Raw genomic sequence first — 16,534 nt, 5'->3', positions numbered from 1 at the left:
TTCCCCTGTCGAGCACAGCGTTTACCTGCAAACTCAACGTCCTTTATGTTCATCCGTTGAACGAGACCTCACAAATTACGACTGCCCAGATAGATGATCCATGGAATTAAGTAGCACAAATGAAATAGAACTGAATAGTATATGTATTAGTTTATTTCCCACTTTCTTTTGCAGGGCAGGCTTAGTTGTGTTAAGTTTGATGATTATTTGATTGGGTAAACTAAGTGATATTAAAACAAACTTCATTTCAGACATTGAAATTTCAGATTTGCATAAAGAAAAAGATCATAAAGTACTAGGCTTAATTTTTCCAAGTTTTCGTTTTTAAAGGGCCGCGCCGTAACCGCCACTCATCCGATACAAACTCCTTGCGTCAGAGTTTGCGCTGACATTGTGTCCATGAATGAGGTTGTATTCTGAGTCAATAAGATGACCTGAAATAATATCCTCATGATTGAGAAGATCTCTTTCTTAATCAGGTATATTTTATTTCATGTCATCTTACAAATATTACATAGTACTGATTTGTTTGGCATTGCAATTGTATAAACGTATAGTCATTGTTAGGCATGATCAGCATCACAAAATGAATGTGTGGCGCTTGATGTGCTTTTGTCTGAAACCACACCTGGATATTTTGGACTCATTGAGTGAGTGATTGACTTATGGTTTACGTAAGAAGGGCATAGTTGAACATCGATTTGCATTGAATGGGCAACTTAGTCAAATAGACATATAGAATTTTGGCATCATCTAGTCAAATGCTGATTTGTAGGACACTTGCTCTACCAATCGGAACACCTCGGCCCTTTTCCATCGAAAGCAACCTCGGATGTATATGAACGGTTTATACTGTTAGAATTCTTTACAATAAACTACGCTAGCTGCAAGTACATCGCGTAGTAATTTTAATAACTCAATTAAGCCTAATGACTTAACTCGCAGGCATCCTAATTATATATTCAATAATACATTTTACTGGGAATCAATTTTAACTTATTAGTACAAGTTACACGTTAACACTACAATTTATAAATAGTATCATTATTCATTTTATGAACTACTTGAACTAATGCACCGGCATTCATTTTGTTTTCGATTGGAAATGGCCGAGGTACTCCGATTGTAGCTCTACTTGACGTCACATCATAAACGTTCATTCCGCGATGTGAAAACTAAATCATCAAACAAAATATTGCGTCATTAGAATTACATTTATAATGAAAACATGTGTCTTTTGAATGATTTGACTAGTAATTTACACAATTAAAGGGTTATACATCGACTCTTTTTAATCCTGAATGCCGTATTCACCTCTCGTGGATTTTTGCAAAAATCAATTTCATTTGGAAGTTGCGCCTCGTGAAATCCAATTCTTTAAAATTCCACTCGAGTCGAATACAACTTCCTGGATCAAAACGCAGTACAAAAAACGTATTATATTTCAGCCTTTCGACATCAGTTTACTCTTAAATTGATCACGCACAGATGGTTTTGGGATTGGCCGTGCGACCACTACCCAATAATGTAGTGTGTGTAAGTAAGTGATAGTGATAAGTTACATCATAAATGGTCTTACAAGAGTTTGATTGAGCGTTTAGTTTCTTAAAACATTTTGACAAACCATTTCTCAAAACCACCGCCGTATGTAAGTTTGTCGAAGTGTTTGAGGAAACTAATCACCTAATCAAACTCCGGTTTTACAACGAATGCGGTTCACTTTAAGCGACATAGATTGCCCTTTGTTTATTTAAATTGGTGAAGAAAAAGAAATGTCTTTGTTTGAGGTCATCATTTGGAGCAAAGTTTTGCCTTCCGACGAAGCATTTGTGACGTTATTTATCCCGTGATGCACACACACTATAATATAATTAAGGACGTGTGCGAAACGACAAAAGAGTTGTGGCGGATCCGTGGTCTAGTGGAAACACACTTGACTATCAATCCAGGGGTCACAGGTTCGGTTCGTCGCATCACTTACAAAAGTACTAATCGTCTTACGGGAGGGACGTTAAATGGGGGTCCCGTGTGACAGTGATATACACCAGGGTAGCTATAACCAGTGTTACATTCTGTATGTGCACTATGCTCCAAAAAACTAAAACTAACAATCTTAACGGAGCACTCGCTAAATGGGCATGACTCGAAAGCGATTGTAAATAAGCCTACACACTGCACCACGACAAAAGGGTCATGGGAACTTTCCCACCCACCGTAGTGATCCTCATCGGACTGGCCATACGACCGGCCTCAACGAAACATCAAACATCTTTATACAGTATTTGAGAAGGGCACTATCATATATATACACCTATCTTTTGACAATGGAAGCCGCGTGGAATTTTCAATTTACATACAAGATTATCTTCTGAAATATTGTCATTGGTTTGGATTTAAAAAGAATAAGACAACACTTGAAATAATCAATCACAACTTCAATTGTACACAAAATATATTCTGTGATATGATTTTATGAGTTACATTTAAATCATTTAACAACCCATCGGACCAATTGAAGTGACACATAGAGAGAAAACTACATATGAATAAACAAGAGTCTAAAGTTAACTCTATGTTAACATTTGAATGAATCATGACAACTACCCATGAATAAACAAGAGCCTAAATTTCACTCTTGGTTAAAATCTGAATGAAGCATGACACATACCCATGAATAAACAAGAGTCTTAAAATCACTGTGGGTAAACATCTGAGTGAAGTACGAGGATGATCGATGTAGACAATATAAATGTCTTGATACGATAACAGTAAACAATCGTTTCTTCCAAAGTCTTGTGATGTTTGTGTTTTTAAGAATCATATCATATTCTAGTATGTACAAATCAATTTAGCAGTATTAGTTATTGACATATAATGTATACTTATACTGCTTGCACATATATCTTAGAATATAAATGTTCTTCTTCTAAATGTAGTTAATATTGGATGCTTTAGCTATTTATAAACGGGACGGGAGGAATCCTCTACTGGAAGCGGAGCAATGGAGGCCACAAGTCGCTCCGGGCATTGGCATCAACAGATCGATCAGCAATTGTAGTTTGAACGCAAGCTGAGGACGATAGCTTTAGACCTGTTGCAGCCGACCTGGGGTTGCTGACACGGGACTTTCACAGTGCCTAAACTACCTGACGTTTTGGTGTGAGGTACTGAAATTATAGTCACGAATACCCTACGGCCGACCCATTTACCACCAAGAGCATAGAACTCGGCACAGACCCAGTTTTCAACTTTTGGCAATTGTAGGGGCTCGTCACAAGCCGATGATAACCATACTTTGAAGAAGGCTCAAGCTCTTTCAGCGATCATGTTACTGAAGAGGGCCTCAGGTCAAAGTTAAGGGTTAGTAGGCCTGATACAGCTAATCTGTGAAATGAGCCAGTCGAGGTAACTCAGGCGTATGAGGGTTTGGCAAAGCGGCCGGTGCTCAGAATACTTAAATAGTTCAGAAAGTTTCTGCTATGAATATGTCACTCTTCGAAAGAAACATCGACTATTGGAGCTTGAAGCCAGCGGTGAAAAGGTGCAATTGATCTCAGTGGATATCTAACAGTATGAATAATGCGGAAGTTGCTCGGGCCCGTAGTGACATGTATTACTTTGTATACGATAAATCAGGTCACAAACAAACATGAGAAGCGCATATTTATATCTACGTCCATGGTCTTGTTTGAACGCAGTCGAGAGGCACATCTCAAAGTGCGCCGAACCATGTGGCTGATTGGCTATGGTAACTATAGAAAACAGCAAATAGATCAAGACTAGTTGTCCCGTATACGTGATGCTGCACATCCTGGAACCAATAAACAAGTATGATCGTTTCTAAGGCTATTAGGATATTAAAAAAATATTTCTGAATTCAAAGAAGCGGTTTCACCTTTGACATTCCTACAGAAAAATACTGGCCAAACAAAGAAGTCTGGAAAGAGAAGCATACGGAAGCTCTAAGGACTTTGAATGACCTGACCACCATGGCACAAATCTTAGCCAGATTTTGATGTAACATTTGAGTTGCAGATCGATGCCTCGGACAGTGTGGTTGAGGCCGCTTTTTTGCAGCAATATGAATACTGTGGGTGCCCCATCAAATGCCTTTAAAAAAACTTTTCGTATGCGAACGGCACTATTCCGCAATAGATAAAGGATTCTTTGGAATAGTATTTGGAATAAAAAAAATGTTTCAAAAATATTTGATTGCTGTTTATAATTCAAACAAATCACGTTCCGTTGGCCAACATACAAAAGAACGTGAAGTTGAAAAAAAATGGAGAACTATGCGCTGGTTGTTTCTTGAGAAATTCAGCTTAATAATTGAAGCCATTTAAACAGACAATAAAACGATTTTTACCGAAAATGATCAAACAAGACGTTTTATGAAAGAGGTGGCATACAATTAGGAAAATGGTATGTAAAGAGAGAGCATCATACATTTTAAAGCACATCAACGCTAAGTCGATTCAATAACCATAGGGGTTAGACATTTGGCTGTCTTTGAACAGACATTTTGTATTTTTTGTATGGGTCAATAGGGCATTGGGGCATAGTTTTGTTCCAGTGTCATATGGAGTATTTGGCCTGTACTTTCGTATACAGTGAGTACACAATACCCCCTTTTCAAAAGTCAGTTGACACACAGGTACCAATAAAACAGCGTTTGTCATCCGTATGTGTAGACGACGCTTGTTGATGAGTGTCTGCACAGGTGTTAGATGAAACAAACGACAGTAATTAACCATTTATTTTGCAAGGTTATACAGTTACGAAGAGATTATTTGGTTACAATACCTTACATTTTATGAGACCTTCTTAGTTATAAATATTGGCGAACCTTATATCTTCTGGTAGAGTTCTCACGTGGTCAATTTACTGACAGGGTGTAGTTTAGAGCTGGCATACATCAGGGGGCTTGTCACTTTTTGGCAATTTGTTTTATTATACCCATCCACTTGGTATGATCCAATGATTGGTCAACACCAGTCATGTTCATTAATATAATTCTCTCTGAATATCGTCGTCTTCATATGTCCACGTCTGACAGTGTTTAAAGCTCCAGCTGAAAGTCGAAGGAAATGTTTTTGCTTTCGTCAAACTATTGTAAGAATTTGGCTATCTCGTCAGAATTATTAGCGGCTTGATTGTAATAAATGGTCCGAGACAACGGTCTTTTTCTCTATTTAAAAACAGGCGTTGAAAATATCCCTCGAATAATATAGAAGAAACAAACAGTTTGAGAGACAAAAGTGTATATAACTTGTGTGGATAGAATGAATTCGTGTTAATGAAGCTGATAAAGTAGATGCTTCTTTTGATTGGTTTTTTTTTATACAACAATGAGGCAGTGCATTTTGTCATAACTTTCAGGGTTATGATGCTTATCCTATAATAAGATAATTGTATAATAATGGAATTTTGCCCAGTGTCACTCCCAATGGGGACTAAAGTTATGTCGGTGTTTGAGCCTAACAACATAGTCAAGATGGTCGATTCTTTAATTTTTCTGACATTGGCCTCGTCCAAACTCCCAAAACCGTTTGTCATTTTCTGAATTAGTTGGGGGTCGGTGGGTAGACACTTGTGTGGAGATGAGGCTGGAATAGTGGTGCGTACCTTGTGTTAACTTATGATAGTTATGCAAACGTGAACTATTTTTAAAGATGCTCTCTTAATCCCAAATAAGATTGACCACAATTAAAAATATTGTTTTGATATTCCAAAAAGGTTGAATTTATGGCGAAAACAATGATTTTTTATGAAGGATACCGAGTTTAATTTGAATGAAATGAGCCTAAAGCATGGTATTTATACCTTATGAGACTAAAGTAGACTATAGTAGACCCAATGAATCTTTTAGCATTCACCAATCATTTAACATTTTTTGCGCATTCTGCTTTTAAATACACGGTTACAATCTTGTTATCTAATCAGGAGGGACGTTCAATGGAGGTCCCTTGTGACAGTGCTATACACTGGTGCACGTTAAAGAATCAGGGTAGCTCTGTCCAGGGTTACATTCTGTCTGTGCACTATGCTCCAAAAACCTAAAATAACTAACAATCTTAAAGGAACACTCGCCGAATGGGCAATGCCCGAGTGCGAGTATATTATAAGCTTACACACCACGACAAAAGAGTAATTCGCGAACGTTCCCACCCACCCTTGTGTTAGCAGTTGCATGCTATTGACCTCCTTCGGATTGGTCATTGACCAATCTCGGGAAGATCATTCACACTGTGCTGCACGCACCATCTTTCATTACAACAATATTAAAAGGCAACATACGTTATATATACGTATCCGTTGACAATGGAAGTCGCGAGGAATTTTCAATTTACATACAAGACTATCTTCTGAAATATTGTCATTGGTTTAAAAACACTTAAAATAATCAATCACAACTTCAGTTGTACTCAAAATATTTTAAATGCTCTGACTTTTATGAATTGCACTTAAAACATTAAACAGCCCATCGGACCAATAAAGTGACACATAGAGAGACAACTATCCATGAATAAACAAGAGTCTTATTTTAACTCGAGGTTAACATCTGAATGAATCATGAAAACTATCCACGAATACTCAAGAGTCTAAAATTCACTCTCAGTAAACATCTGTGTATGAAGCATATATGTGGATGATCGATGTAGACAATATTTGTAAATGTCTTGATACGATAACAGTAAACACTCGTTTCTTTCAAAATCATGTGATGCTTGTGTTTTAAAGAATCGTAAAATATCATGCAACTCTCTAGTATGTACAAAGCCATTTAGCAGTATCAATAATTGACATACAATGTATAAATATACTGCCTGCATACATCTTAAAATAGAAATGTTCTAGTTCTAAATATAGTTAATATTGGATGCTTGACTATTTAAACACTACATTTGAGATTGCTATTGCATGCTCTACAGTTTGTACAGTGGGATAAGGTACATACATCATTTTATGTTTATATCGCTTAGGTCTGATACATGTACAGGTAGTTTTAACACAAATAGCGATCTAGCGTGGAAATACGCTCATAGTGACATGTCTACAAGAACGGGCATGAAGTACAGATAGCAAGTGAACCCGTTTTCGAAGTTCCTAGTCGCACAGACCATTGACGGGAGGAATCCTCTCCTGGAAGCTGATCAATAGAAGCCCCAAGTAGCTCCGGGTATTGGCATCGAAAGAACGATAAGGGATTGTAGTTTGAACACAAGCTAAGGACGGTAGCTGTGGCTTTAGACCTGTTGCAGTCGATCAGGGGTTGCTGACACGGGAGTTTCATAGTGCCTAAACTACCTGACGTTTTGGGTTCGTGTGTAATTGTGTGGGCTACTGAAATTAAAGTCACGAATGCCCTACGGCCGACCCGTTTATCACCAAGAGTATAGAACTCGGTAGATAAAAGACACAGACCCAGTCTTAAACTCTTGACACTTTTGGGGCTCGTCACAAGCCGATGATAAACATGTTTTGAAGAAGGCTGTGCTCAAGCGCTATCAGCTATCATGTTAACGAAGACGGCCTCAGGTCAAAGTTTTGGGATAGCAGGCCTGACACAGGCTTAACTGTGGAAAGAGCTAGCCACGGTAACTCTGACGTACGAGGGTTTGGCAAAGCGGCCGGTGCTCAGAATACTTTTATAGTGAAGAAAGTTTAGGCTATGAATATGTCACTCTTCGAAAGAAACACCGAAGATTGGAGCTTGAAGCAAAGTGAAAACTGAAAAGGTGCAATTGATCTCAGTGGATATTCAACAGTATGATGAATGCGGAAATCGCTCGGATCCGTAATGACATTGATAAATATGTATATGATATAGAAGAGCATCATGATATCTACGTTCATGGTCTTGTTCGAACGCAACCGACAGGCGTATCTCACAGTAGGCCGAACCAAGTGGCTGATTGGCTATGGTAACTATGGAAACAGCATCGTAGGTAAAGATCAAGACTAGTTGTCCCGTATACGTGATGCTCAACAGCCTGGAACCAATAAACTTATAAGGTCGTTCCTGGGGCTTTTAGGATACTACAAGTTTATTTCCGCCTTCAAAGAAGTTGTTTCACCTTTGACATACCTCACAGAAAAAGGCTGTCCAAACAAAGTAGTCTGGGAAGAGAAGCATACGAAAGCTTTGAAATTTGAAGGACCAGATCATCAAGGCACAACGCTTAGCCTGATTTTGATATAGAATTTGTGTTGCAGACCGATGCCTCGGCGAGGGGAGTTGAGGCCGATTTTCTGCAGCAATATGAATACTGTCGGTGCCCTATCAAATGCCTGTAAAAAGCTTTTCGCATGGGAACTATTCCGCAATGAAAAAGGATTCTTAGTATTAGTTAGACTAGTATTTGGAATAAAAATGTTTCCAAAATACTTGATTGGTATGCTGTTTATGATTCAGACAGATCACTCTCCGTTGGCCAACATACAAAAGAACAAAGTAGAAAAAATGGAGAACAATGCGCTGGGCATTAGGGGACATACTGTCTTAATCCAGTCATTAGAACATAATACAAGCTGACAATTTGGGGCAAAAGTGATGCAAAGTGGTCAAAACCAGTCACGTTTATGAAATCCTCTCTTAATATCGTCGTCTCAATATGTCCAGGTCTGACTTACAGTGTTTGAAGTTCAAGCTGAAAGTCGAAGGAATTGTTTTTGCTTTCTTCAAATTATTGCAAGAATTTGGCTATATCGTCAGAATTCTTACCGGCTTGATTGCAATAAATGATCCAAGACAACAATCTTATGCTCTTTCTTTTTAAACAGGTGTGAAAAATATCCATTAAATAATTCAAAAGAAACAAACGGTGTTGATCGACAAAAGTGAATATAAGTTGTGTAGATAGAATGAATAGTGCATTTTGTCATAGTTTTCAGGGTTATGATGCCTACCCTATATTAGGATATTTGTGTAACAATGTCACTCCCAATGCGGGCTAAAGTTATGTCGATGTTTGAGCCTAGCAACAAAGTCAAGATGATCGATTCTTTAATTTTTCTGACATTAGCCTCGTCCAAACTCCCAAAACCGTTTGGCTTTTTCTGAATTGGTTGGGGGTCGGTTGGTAGACTCTTGATGGGAGTTCGGGCGGGAGTAGTGGTGCTTACCTTGTAGTATCTTATGATATTATGCAAACGTGAAGTATTTTTAATATATTGATGAACTTTCATAAAATATAACATAAGCATTATTTGAAATAATTGCACGGGAACCACACAGGTATGTCAGCTCTACACTACATGTCAGTTAGTTGACCTTTGAATAATTCTACAAGTAGATATTAGACAAAGTGACCACCAAGGGGGCAATGACTTCTGGGAATCAGAACTTGAACAACAAATGAAAGACAATGAAAAATAGTCTCATTTTACATAGTCTTGAACATGTGACTCGCTTTGTCCAGAGGAACAGAGGCCTTCTTGTCTAAAAAGCTGGTAAGCATGAAACACTCATTTTCTATATGTCTCCTAAAGTAGCTTAATCAATTTGATATATGTATTTTTTTCACAACGAGCATTTTTTTAAACATACGCCAGTGACAAATTTACGTGTATGTAAGTGTACGGGCAGATAATCGCAGCAAAATCTTAAATGAGTACTTGATCTACCTGATATAGCTGTCAAACGTCTAACTCGAGCATGCTTCCGAATGCTTTCTCGTTAAATATATGATACATAATTATGTGTTCCTTAATAATACATATTTAGGTTATAATACGGGGATAAGCCCATCATAGGCCATACATTTATCGAACATCTTATTTAGAGACACATGGTTAAGGTATAACAGACATTTAACGAAAAACATACAGCATCAAGAAACGAAAAGCAAATTAAGGTTATACATACATCCAAAATACCTTTATTACTAAATGTCGCGCCTTAGAACGATCACCGAGACAGGAGTTCATAAGGGATTGGGGGAGGGAGAGGGTAGTTGCTAAACTAGCTTATAAATACTCATCCACACACGCGTTGCTACATTTATGAACAAAGTGTTTATATACAATTAACGCAGCAGCCTAGATGACAAAGAAACATCACAAAAATGATATTGATATTAATGTAACTAGCTGTTTATTGATAGTACCGCCTAATAACTGTGGGTTTAAGGTTTTTTTTTATAATACAAAGAGGCCTAAGTTTATTGTATTTTGTTTTGTTTTGTTATACCATCTTATACACGAGAAAAATACATCCTTTGCAGCATGTTTTGGTGAAGTAAGGAGTTTACGAAGGAATATATTTTCAAGCGTTTTGTCTTTTGACATTATTAATTTGTTGTCAAAATGTTTTAGACTATCCAAACAGTATTTATTCATATGTTGCTAATATATCAGCATATTACAAGTATACAGGGAAAAGGATTGAAACAATAGCTTAGAGCTAATATTAAGACTTCTCTCCTTATTTTTGTCGATCATTTATACATCGATATGGTATAGACAACTTATAACAATATAGAAACATACATGTAGTAAGGTTGTCGGAAATCCCAAATGTATCGTTATGTACAAAAATAGCGTTGACAGTAAAATATTTCTTATTCATAAGTGAAGTTAACTTGAATAGGAAAGAAACGGTAGAAAGGATAAAAGGGAGAATAAGAGTTGGTATAAAGATTCTTTATGCGGAGTTTTGACCGGTTTGTGGCAGAGAAAGGAGATGGCAGGAGAGATTGAGGTAATAAGAAGTAGGGTATGTGAACTGGTTTGCGTTCGTGTTTCGGGGACACTCCCGAGTAGGCCTTTATAATAAATTACGAAAACCTTTTAGAGGCTGAGATGAGCTTATGAAAGAGGCGAAATAAGTTTCGGTTTGTTATGTCATCAGAATGAGGACTACCGAATAAGAGTGATTGTAAATTTACAGGTTGAGGTGATTGGTAATTTTGAAACAGAATCTGTCTCTGGTTGCGATATAGGTGACAGTGGAAGAAGTAGTGTTCGGTCGTTTCTATCTGGTCACACTTCACATTTTGTAATGAGTGTTAGGACATAATGTAACAGGTCCTACAATCGGCAAATACAATATTTCCTCAAAACAAGCTTAGAATTGTCAACGCGAGCTAGTATGATGCCGATAATACAACATCATTTTACATTATTAAAAAATAAAGCAATAAACCGGTCGCTGTCTCAGCTTACTTACCACGTTTAAAAGTAGTACATAATTGTTTTACCCAGTTTAAACAAGCACAGAAGGGTATTCCGAACAACTTGCAAGTCATGTGATCGTTTCACACACTAAACTGCCAATACTCGTTTTAGCAACTCGCTGTCTTTTTCAACAGAGTTAACCTCTTGCAAAAGATTACATTATTAAATCAATTTTACCACCGATGTAAATCTGTATCTACGTTGTTTCGCAGCAGTTGTCCGCTTCCTTGCAATGTCCGTCGTTCATCCGGGAAGCCATTAAGTGTGTATATTAAGTATGTGAAAATCATGTGATGAGTACAGATAAATATACCGACGCTGTTTTTTTTAACTTACTGGATTATGCATGGTAGACAACTCCAGCAAATTTCGGATTGGAAAAATGCGCAATTACTGCGAAAGATGCATTTTTTTAGAGATGTGATACATAAGTAAGTTGTACACAACAATATCAAAATTATCAAAGTTTTTGACAATTTTCTTTTTCTTGCAGTTGCATCATCTGGTGTCTAGATGACCATGGTGTCAAGCCCCTTTAAAATTGATACATTCACAACAAGGCAACACAAGTCATTTATGATTGGATACGGTTAGAGATTTAGATGCTTTTTGATACAAAATCTAATAAAAACGTATTTAGTAAAATTTGCTTAGCTCGCAAAACACCTACACATAAGCTTTTCCATAAAATACTTTTAAATACTTATTGCTTTGGTCCTTCAAACCCACGTTTGCACTGTGGAAGTTCCTTTGGCATTTTACGCGACAATAGAACAGCAAAAAGTTAAACTTAAATAAACATGGACTATATTGTCTAAATGACTATTTTTATTAAAACAACTTTTCATATGTGTACTCTCGACCTAATAATTTATATAACAAATGTCATTTGCTTTTTAACTTTTCTCATACGAAACTAACTTGTTGTAACTTTAAACTAACTTGTTCTTAATTGATACTCACTTTTGTAACAAGAAATTCACTTCTTTTTTTAACCCGAAACGTGTATTTTCAAATCAAAGTTTATCTTTTTAAGTAGAAACTTCCTTTGTCTTCCTCGAAACTCATTTTTTTTCTTGAGACTCACCTTTTTAGACCTGATCCAATTTCAATCTGTCTCGAAACACACTTCTAGGAAGTGATCGAAAACTGGCAGGTACAAAATGACTAGGGAAGACAGAAGTAATTTTCCCTTTATTGTGAGTCATTTGTAAATAAACAAACATGGCTCACATTGCGGAGTTTCACTTACAAGTAATAAAGATCGAAAGAAAAAAAGTGCTCTTCTTTGTGAAGGTAAGCAATGTGTTAAACGCAAATCCCTAATTGGCGCATGGTCGTCCGAATATAGTGTTTTGACCAAGGAGGGTGTCTCATACTATTTCAAAAGCAATCAAATAAATAGTGTTATCATAATTAAAAAAACACAAATAATAAATTAAATAAGCATAGTGAATAATGAAACTTGCCAAATCGGCAAGTCATAACCTCTCATGATAAAATATCAACCCGCTCCTACGACGAAGTCGTCTAAGTATCTGTGACACACTACTAACCAAAGTGAACCAGATTTCTGTTCATCAGTGAACTCTATTTTCCAGTGGTTTATATAGATATATACTATTATATGCACAAGTGCACGGTTATATCATATAAGAATATAAAGGGGATATTATGATAGGACGCTTTTCTGGTGACCTGTATCACGTAGAGTTCGGTGTGTAAACACGTTTCCGTTTTTTTCACTCTCCGGAACGCAAAGATCGTTTCTTTGATAACCATGGCGACCTTGGGTATCAAATGTATATGCATAGAACTAGCCCTAAAGGCAATCTCGCATTGTTGATTAGCCTATTTTATTTATTTATTTTATCGACGTCCAAACACAACTGCTCCGCACGATCTGCGCATTGAGGAATCAATCGACGTTGCTTTTAATACTGGTTTATAAAATACTATACTTGTTGGAGACTTTAACCCAAATGCCTCTCCTCAAATTGCTAATTCCCAAAGTTTGAAATTATGTCAACAGTATGGTCTCACTCAATATATTGATAAGCCAACTAATTTTACAGAAGCTCATCGTCTATAATTGACTTGGTATTTAACAAAAAGAAAAACCACACACTACAAGATGCTTACTTCTCAGTGGTGTTGGTGATCCCTTATTCGACCACCAAGTCCGATATATTTGGCCCAACGTTTTTTTCTTTTTTTTTCTTTCTTCAAATTTTGTAAACCTGAGTTTGTGTCTTATCCTCGTTTACTCTGGCTTCTCGACCAAGGTGATTATGATAATCTTAGAAGGCATTTTGCAGATATCGATTGGGATTCTACTCTCACAAATGACCTTAATTCCTATGTTTCTTCTCTCACTTCGCACATCCTTGAAAGTGCTAAAAGGTTATTATAGGACCACAGGAAACAAGATGGATCACTTCAGAGATCAAGAGATTTATTTGTAATAGGAAAAGATTATACAAAGGAGCTAAACGACTTAACCTATCCTCTGTTTGAAACAAGTTACAAACAATGAAAAAGAACTTTTTTTTCAAAAATAAGGGACGTTATAAAGGCACTCATTGAAACTATCTCTAAGTCACGTCTCGAAAAGAAAAACAATCTTAGAACTGGTGGTCTACTGTTAAACAATTTATGTCTTTGAACTCCGGTTTACGCTTCAATTCCTCCCCTTCTTATCAATACTAAAACCATACATAACAATAAAGAAAAGGCAAATGCACTGAACACTTTTTTCACAAACCAAACACTTCTTGAAGAACCCAATACCGAACCATCTCCACCAACGTATGACATTTCATCAATATTCTCAATGGTACAATTTAACCACTCTGAAAGCGAACCTCTACTACGTTCTCTGACATTTGGAAAGGTTGTTTGGCCAGATACAATAAATAAAGAATTATCTGTAGTGTCGGTCTGTAATCTTTCCAATTATTCACTATCAATTTCTCTTTATCCAGAATCTTGGAAAGTTGCTAATGTTTGTCCAATTCAAAAGAAAGCCGAATCTAACTTAATAGGCAACTATCGTCCAAAATCTCTTCAAAATTCTCTTAGCAAAGTATTTGAGAGAGCTGATTATAAACATATATTTAACCATATTCTCAACAACAATATTCTTACTGACTTCCTGTCTGGTCTCGGGCCTTATGATTCAACTATTAACCAATTAGCGTATATTTACAATGCATTTTATGAGGCGCTTGATAATGGAAAGGAAATCTGTGTTAGTGAAACTTAGTGAATGGCTGGATACCTTGTTAGTCTAATTTAATCCACAGAAGACAAATTCTATGATCGTTTCACGGAAGCTTCGTCGACCTGTTCATCTGTCTGTGACTATGCCAAATCATAATATTACCCAAAGTATATCACAGAATATATCACAGAAAAATATTGACACGGTTCCATCAAGCGACGGATTCGTTTTTGCCATAAAGGTGACAGTTTCGACCAGATTATAAGCACAATTTACATATTGAAATGTGCGTTCTACGTTCCGTGGCGGTGTGCATAGTTATTTACACTTGTATAGTATTTCTTTACAATTTTAATGCATTCTGATTATAAGTTTATCCTCTTTGATATAGTTTCAAAGAGAGAATATACAAAGTATAATACTCATAGAGTACTTGAATATATTTTTGCTGAAAGTACAAACTTTCGTTATGGAGTCACACATAATTCTAGATAAACCATGTGAGTTTGGTTTGTTGTCACCAAGTTGGACGAATTGGCATCCTACGAGTACTCCGGTTTCCAAAACAACGTAATTCCTCGCTCTCGCATAACCTCACGCCAACGAGATTGACTAATGTAATATTTTCATAACTTGTTTAATAATCGTTGTAAAATAAATGTGAAAAAATACAAGTTCCATTTACATAGTTATTACCATAATTTATTTTTTAAAAAAGAGATTGTAAATTATATTTTAAAGCACATCAACACAAAGTCGATTCAATAAACATAGGGGTAGGACATGTGGCTGCCTTTGACCATACGTTTTTATATTATGTTTGTTTTGGGATGTAGTCAATTGCTGGGCGGTATCCCAGTCTGGATTATTTTTAAATGTTCATTAACATTGACTACATAGTCATTGTTTGTCAACAATCGTTTAAATGTATCAAAATTGATGTCTAGAAAGTTTTTGTAATTTAACATAATTCACCGTACGTTTTAGAACCACCAGTTACGAACACCTCTGTTGTATTCCAAGACATCTCGATAGTCAAGTCACCTAAATAGTCGGCGTAGCCAATCTACGTCACTGTCTGTGAGGGGCGTCCCACGGGAAGCCTGGTGGCATGGTAGTACGCATTTTTTAAATATCAATAAATCTCCGAAAATAAGCATAAAGGAAACAGAAAAAATGTTGATATCGGTGCTAAGCCACTCGTAGAAATATGTTTTTCTATTACACTCGTGAAATAACACCGTTCTTACACTGATACGAACAAATGACCTCTATATCTTCTGATTTAGAGAATAGTGAACTCTAAAAGTTATGTCTTCAACGCATGGCTAAACATTAAATCTTATGACTTTATATACTTTACAAAACGTTGAAATTTGTCAGCGTGATGATTGTCTTCGGACAAAGAATGTGTTTTTGAAGACGTTTCAAATACATAAGAGTTTTTTTATGTCAAAATGTTTTAAATGTTAAAACCAAACAACAGTTACTTGCTGAAGGTAAACTGTCTGTCACGCAAGTTTATTGCTAAAGTTAAGTTAATTAAATAAAAACTTATATTGGCTGAGGACTTTTGACTATTTTCGTAGGTAAAGTAAATGTTTAGTCAACACATATTTTTTTTTATGCGTAATTATCTCTAATTATTAATCCCTCTTTGTTCCTCCCTTAGATTTATTTAAAATTACTCGGCTTGCTTTCAAATTCACATTAACGTTTCAGTCTTATGAACGTCTTTAAATAAAGTGGTCTTTTAATTCCCACTATTTTAAACCGCATAACACCGAACTTCCATTGTTATTACCCCGTCGCATTAATTCTTTTATGTCAAGTAAAAAAGATCTGACGATACCTGTTTTCGATTTGCGGTATTAACGTAGGTCTACAGCTTAAAACACTGTGATTTCACTGCATGCTTTGTCTTTCGTGTACGTCTTTAACAAATCAAGCGACGTCCTGTTATGTATACATAGAAATAAACGTTCTTAAACTGTTAAGTAACATTAAACAGGGCCACGTGTGGCAGTGCTATGCTATGTTGTGACAGTGCCCCCTTTTTCAAAATCTAGAAATCCTTCAATATCAAGGCTAAGAATCAAATAATTGACGCCATACATTTATAAAAAAACAGCA

The sequence above is a fragment of the Mya arenaria genome, chromosome 5 (assembly GCF_026914265.1).
Source record: "Mya arenaria isolate MELC-2E11 chromosome 5, ASM2691426v1".
Taxonomy (NCBI): Eukaryota; Metazoa; Mollusca; class Bivalvia; order Myida; family Myidae; genus Mya; species Mya arenaria.
This window is presented reverse-complemented; position numbering follows the sequence as displayed.